The sequence below is a fragment of the Brassica oleracea genome, chromosome C7 (genome assembly GCF_000695525.1).
Source record: "Brassica oleracea var. oleracea cultivar TO1000 chromosome C7, BOL, whole genome shotgun sequence".
Lineage (NCBI taxonomy): Eukaryota > Viridiplantae > Streptophyta > Magnoliopsida > Brassicales > Brassicaceae > Brassica > Brassica oleracea.
The window spans coordinates 13,145,076-13,152,248 of record NC_027754.1 but is presented as its reverse complement, the minus strand read 5'-3'; the positions used below and the strand labels follow the sequence as shown (position 1 = coordinate 13,152,248).

At 29.7% G+C, this 7,173-nt stretch overlaps 1 long non-coding RNA gene across 4 annotated transcripts; it reads right to left on the bottom strand.

Annotated features, from left to right (window-relative positions):
* Positions 1–5,668: 5,668 nt before the first annotated feature.
* LOC106304242 lies at positions 5,669–6,878 on the bottom strand. Of its 4 annotated transcripts, none has more exons than XR_001262673.1 (5): positions 6,826–6,878; positions 6,470–6,720; positions 6,283–6,395; positions 6,083–6,179; positions 5,669–5,995 (listed from the first exon to the last, which is right to left on the bottom strand). It is a non-coding gene; the product is annotated as an uncharacterized LOC106304242 (long non-coding RNA). The 4 variants fall into 4 exon arrangements; XR_001262674.1 differs by having other exon boundaries at positions 6,470–6,518; positions 6,608–6,864; XR_001262672.1 differs by having other exon boundaries at positions 6,470–6,864.
* Between the last annotated feature and the right edge of the window lie 295 nt (positions 6,879–7,173).

Here is a 7,173-nt window from a genome sequence, read left to right as displayed (position 1 = left end):
TTTCCTCGGAATTTTGTAAAATCCCCCAACGGCTCTCCAACGGCTATAATATTTCCTCGGAATTCATCGGTTTTTTCCGAGGAACCCCAATTTTGTGTTTCCTCGGAATTTCCTCAGAAATTCCTCGGTATATTCCGAGGATTTCATTTTCCGTCGGAATGTCCGTCAGAATACCGTTGTTTTCTTGTAGTGATAATCCATCCATTACACGGCCATAGATTGTAGGCAACCACTACTTCTACATGAGACTATATCATTCCATTCTCTGAGTTTTTATATTGTAACCAAAGCTGATAATTGGGGCCCCTCCAATAATTAGAGAAAACGGTAATAGCCATCACAGCAGAGATCGAGATGGGAGGCGAGTTAGGAATAACAACTACAGATGCGGTGGCTGAAATTTTAGTGCGCCGTGATCACTCGGTGGTTTGTGTCGAGGTGAGGAGACAAGAGGGATGAGAAGGGAGACTGAGCCCGTGGTGGACGAGAATACGACGCAGAGGAAGATAAGAGGAGTCGCCAGAGATATGTTTAAGGTCTCCTTCACCATGCAGGCTCCCCTTTCAACAGATCTCGAAGTCGATTACTGACATCATCACTATCATAAGTGCTCTGACAATGTAAACCAATAAGTTCCTTTGCCAAGTTGAATTCTGTGAAGGCTTCTTAGATGGTCTTAGACAAGGGCTTGCTGAAGTAGATCACCACTATGCAACCGATGGACCTCTGATTTTGTTGTCTTTCCATAAACCATTTCTGAAAACTACTGGTTAATTGTTTATCAACTAAAATATCCAATTTATTCCAGAGAGATTGAGTCTGTGTTACGTCTTGGGAGATGATGGTTGAAGAATAAGACTCCTCCGTAAAATGATAACTTTCAGCTAATTCTATGACAGTATTGTGCACATACGATCAATGAATTTTTATTTAAATTATGTTTGATCGGTTTGCATCTGTTTTAGTTTTTTCTATTGGTGTATGGCAATAGATATTCCGCAGCACATCTGAATGGTCATTGAACTTCCCTATGATATCAAGTTTTTAATATTTTATTTTATTTTGAAAAAGAAAAATTTCTTAAAACAGAGTGGAAGAGAGAGATTTGAACTCAGTTTGAGGAGCGAAGTGAGCCATCTGTGAATTCTTTTAATATGGTATTAGAAGTTGAATTATTATTGCTTTTCTGCTTTTAGTTTGATACATGGATTTTTATATTATGGTGGTTATATAATCTTTATGAGTTCATCTCTGACATGGCTTTGGAAGTGGCCGTAGAATAAAAGAGCCATTATACTGAAACAAGACGAACTAAGTGATCTTCGTATCAAAACATCTTAGCATGAATTAGTGCCCACTACAGTAAATAGTTAATGTTATTATATACATAAAAACAAGAAGAATTTGTAGTAGATGGATGATATAATAATCACGCAAGCCTATTTCGTAGATTATGTGAGAAAAAACTTCAGTTACATATCATGTATTAGCATGTGACATCCAAAGACACCTATAACATATATTTTTAACTAGCTAATACAAATTTGTTGTACTTTGTTAATTATTACTTTGATCACCAACCAATTCTGAAGAATGACAGTATTGTGCACATACGATTATGAACATTATCGACATTAATTAATCAATTATATATTTGCAATCTTCATATTTGTGGCCTTCACACCGAACTATCAGATCGTTGGGATCTGCACGTCCTTTTTCCTTAGTCTTTGGAATATCTTCTCCGGTTACCTCACCCCAAAACCAGTAACAATCTTCATCACCTTACATAATCAATAACCAAAAGAATGTATCTAACTTATAAGTTTAGGTATGTAGCAAAAACCGATATGGTGGAGATGGTACTACTGGGCAACACCAGTGGCTTAGACGTTGTACGGTATCATCACATCTCAAGTAAGAGACAAAGATTCGATAGTGCAGATGCTGGTGTTGGAGACATGAGCCTCAAAACTTTGACGAATAATGGGTTCTCTAACATGACTTCTTACGAGTTATTGCTGCTGTCCACATAGGATGGATACTCTTGCTTATTGTATAAAATTTCTCAACTTTCAAAAGAAGGCGAAGGAGAAGAACCTTTGTAGCATAGTGTTTGGAAGTTGTTGGATTCATTTGATTTTTCTTTTATTATATATATTGTTTTTAAACCTTTATATATACTAGAGATTTTACCGCACTACGCGCGGTTTGGTTGTCTATAAAACTTATATATTTTAATGTTAAGTTTAAATATAAAAGTTTTATCATTAATTTGTTTTAATATAATTTTTGACAAATCAGAAAGAATGTTTTGAAATATTATAATTTTTTTTAAAATAGCATTAATTTATATTTTAATATATATTAAGATGTTAACATAGTTAATTTTTCTATTAATCTTTTAGTACTCATGTTTTTAATGTACGATATATCTGTTTATACATCATCTGATTTTAATTTTAAATTATTATTGAAAGGACAGGTAAATAACCTTCATTTCATATACATACATATATATATATGAATGTGGAATAATTTTGAATACTTAAATATTTGTAAAGTTTGATGACCAATAAAAATGATTGGATATATTATTACATTTTTGAAACTATAGTTTATTTTCAAAACTAAAATTTGTTTGGTATTTTTTATTTTGTAAATAAGTATTTATTGTAAGAAATGCGATATGTGTAGGGGATTTCAATATGAATGATTCCATGTTTAATCTTACATAAAATTAGAAAATATATAACCTTGTAATGTTATTTGTATGTTAGAATTGAAACATGTTTCCATTATTAGTTTAGGCTCTCAAGTTAATTATTAAACAACTCAAGATGGAGTTGGAATTTGACAAAGCAAATTAGAAATTTCCTAAATTTTGCATAAAATGCATTGAATGGTGATGCTCTGAACTGATCTTTACACAAACTTATTTGGTATAATATTATAAGTAAACGATGGAAAAAATCAAATGATATATATACAGTAAAACCTCTATAAATTAATAATGTTGGGACTTTGAAATTTTATTAATTTATAGAGATATTAATTTACAAAAGTTTCCTTATTTAATTTTTTTTCAATTTTTAAAATGTTTATATATGAAATACGAAAATATTTGATTTCATCGTATGTACATTATTCAAATTTTAGAAATTTGACTTTTATATTGTTTTATTATCTTATTTAGTGTATATTTTTATGTTTTATATGATTGTTAAATGGTTTTCGATATAATTTTACTAAATATTATCAAAATATATTAAAATGTTAAGAAAAATAAAGATATTTTCATTGTGAATATAAAATGAATAATATAATGTTTATTTTGTACTTATATAAAATTATATATAGATTGATTATTAATTTATAATTTTAATGGGACTATATATTTACATGGAAGTTTTAAAAATATTATTATCTTATTATTTTATCGATTTGTGTCATATTTTACACCGGCCCAAGTTGGGACCGGCAAAATTTGTTAATTTATAGAGATTATTAATTTATCGAGTATTAATTTATAGAGGTTCTACTGTATATATATATATGATAACTTGGAGGTAATAGTTTTTAAAAAATGTTATTTGTAGTGCGATTTACTGAGCCAAATAAAAAACCATAAACATATTTTAATTTTTTTTAGTTTGATAGTATATGATGATCTGTTTCAGTGCTACACACACAAGCTACAATGTTTCGTTAATTATTTATTTTCTTTAGTATATACAAATTTTGTATTTTTTTTTACATATTTTTGGACAAAAATTTTAATTTATTTTGATATAAATTTTACAATACATTTAGATTAGACCTCAAAATCCTTTTTGAGATAATATTTTTTAGTTTAATTTTTACTGAATTATTTTTATTTATAAATATGATTTTTTAAATTTTTGAACATGATAACTAAATTGACATCAACATCATGAAAATATATTAAAATATAATTTGAGCCTAGAGATAGCTTTCGCTCATTCATTATGTTTGTTGCACTGTTCTTCTTTCATAGAAAATGTTTTCATTCAGGTAGTTTAGCGTTTTATGTTGTTTATCTGAAAAATTATCATTTAAAATACACTCTAAAAATGCTAAAATTAGCCTAAATAGTAGATATTTTTATGCGCCACACCCAACTTATATATTTTAATTTTCTGGAAATATATTATGTATTTTTTTTGTTTTCTTTTTGTTTTATTCTGTATTTAATGTTATTTTTTTGTTTCTCTTTTCTGTAACATTAACTTAATAATTTATTATATTCATAAGTGTTTATGCATGTAAATTTTAATTATTTATTTAATTTTGAGAGTGTAATGTTACTACATGTAGGCATATTTTTTAAAGTGTATTTTATATGGCAATAAAAAAAGAATAGTGCAACAAACATAATGAATGAGGAAAAATTATCTCTAGGTTCGAATTATATTTTAGTCTATTTTTATGATGTTGATGTCTATTTAGTTATCATGTAGGATTAGTATTTTGTTTAGACTTCTGATTTCCTTTTTTTTTTTTAATAATATTTATGGGTTTATTTAAGTTGATTCAGAGATAATCAAAATGGTTTTAAAATCCTTTTCTCTCTGTTGAGAAGTAATGTGTTTATGTTGTGTTGTCTCCTTTGTTTCTCTTGGGATCTTGTTACAAATCGCACTGTCCGTTTGCTACTTATAAAGTCAATAAATTCTTGCGATTTGTATAAATTGTCTTGTATTTGGAGTAATTATTCAATTTCAAGAAATTAGTTCACCAAGAAGCTGTGTATTTGGAGTAGTTGTGTCTTTTCTAGGTGACATGTTGCTATTATGTAGTATATATCACAAACTGCATTTTCAGAAAGCGCTTTGTCTTAAGGAAAAAAGGAAGCAATGATATTAGAAAGGAGTGAATCTTTTTGGCAATTACAAAACCATTGTCGTGTGTCTTAGACATTGTGCTCTAACTCCTTTATATTTTCAGAATCATTTATGATTTGCTACATTTGGAACCATTTGCATATTGTTATTTTCGGTTATGTGAGTATCATTTCCTTTGCTTTTTCAGTAATCATACCTTGTGGTTTTTATTATACATAGTGAATTATTTGATTTGTATTTGATTGTACATGAAACCGTCATCCTTAAAATACTGTTTCTAAGGTTTGTGAATTAGTCGAAAACACATTACACAGTAACTACTATACATTGTTACTGACGTTCCGAAAAATACTTGTATCTATTATTTACAATCTTTCAAGCTTACAATCTTTCAAGCAAAATACAAATTGGTTTTTTCCTAATATTTAACTAAATCTAAATATATTTAAATTTAAAATAGTTAAACCAAATTTAAAATTATTGGCTTTATAGTTTTAACTTTTAAACTAATAAAATTACTATCTAAAACTAATTATATTTAATATCAATTAAAATTAAAAAACAATTACTTAAAAAATTATTATAACTGCGCCGGAAACCTCCTAGTATTCATATATATGAAGAAGTGAAGATCTTGTAATGGCATTGTGCTTTAATAATTTTCAACAGCTCAATATTGTAACTGTACAACTAAGAGAGAATCAGAAAGTTGTGATTCAGTATCAGTTATAAAAGACTTAGCAGTCAGTCATTGATATATAAAGCCGTTATGAGACTCTTCAAATTTAAATTGCAAAAAGGAATGGTTAATGAGTGTATGGATTCCCCACCTCGAACCTAGTAAGCATACATCACACCAGTTTCTGGATTTAGCAAATGTTCAAGAAAAGAAAGAATTAAGAGTGTACCATCACGGTCTCCACCCATCCAAGGAATAGATTTGAATGAGAGGTGCATCGTAAGGAACACTCATTAATTCCAATGTTCTTCAGAGCTGTGGCAACACGCTTCAAGAACTTCAGAACTCATTTCCAGGTTGTCTCATGGTAGTAGCTCAAAGCCGCTCTCATTTCATCTTGTTGTGCAGGTGGAGTTCTTTGGATTTCATCCGTGTGGAAAGCAACTTGAATCTGGTGCAACAAAAACAGAGTTTTACTGTTTTAGACTTCAGTAGATATTCAATAAAAGCCTTTGTAGAGTTCTTTGTTAGCATATACCTTTATGTTTCAGATCTTCATCGAGTTCTTGTTTATCAATAAGAGCAGTGTCCTTTGCAAATAACTGTGTCAAACCATCACGAATCCTGATAATATTCTTACAAAACAAAGTCACAAGAATTAAAGTGTCAGGGACTTGGAAGAGTTCTACAGATCTTCAAAACATTTGGAACAAATTGAGTAGAATGAGCAGTTAAGACCAAGTCAACAGTCTGGGTTTTGAGAGCATCGAAGACCTCTTCATTTGTGTTAAGCTGCAGTAGCTTCTTGAGAGTATACTCAATGCCGGATTTTCTTGTTGGAGAGCCCCTAACTGCAAAAAATATCGGTCGAACATTAAACATACATAGAATTCAAAGGAAGATAACATTTTGTAATTTACTTTACCTTGAAATCAGGGGTCCATTATAAATTTTGTGGTATGGACTTTCAAGACCTTATTAAACAGTTAGAAACAAATATGATAGATATAGAATAACTTCAAAAAAAAATCTCATAGAATCTAAGTCAGGTTTGAGATAGTACGCAAAAACAAAGCAGTTATTATTCGACGATCCAAAAGTGATGCTAAATTGCTTCAGAACAGATGACATGCCAGCTCATCTCTACTTCTGATTTGGTTGGTGTCATTCATCATCCTAAACTCAAAACTCAATACATGAGAACATGGTAAACATGAATTTGATACATGACTTAGATGCAGATCTCTCCAACTGACAAACTGAAGAGAAGGAAACACTAACCGGATCAAATGCATGATATATGTAATCCACAAACTGAATTTCTACAATAACTTTGAAGTTTACAACCAACTGGCGCTCTAGTATTTGTTATACATTGCTAAAGAATCCCTTTGTAATCAATGTCAGATTATGGTTTTAGTCACTGCCATTTTCTAAGTTTAGTATATATACTAAAGGATTTTTAACGTTAAAACCCCTCAACTATGTTTGTTTTGGGTAAAAACCCTCAAACTAAGTATTTAACGTAAAAGTCCCTAAACTAACTTTATTTAATGAAGTAAACTCTAACAGGTCATAAATACCAATACTACCGGTAAATCTTTAGTTTAGGGGTTTCTACATTAAGTA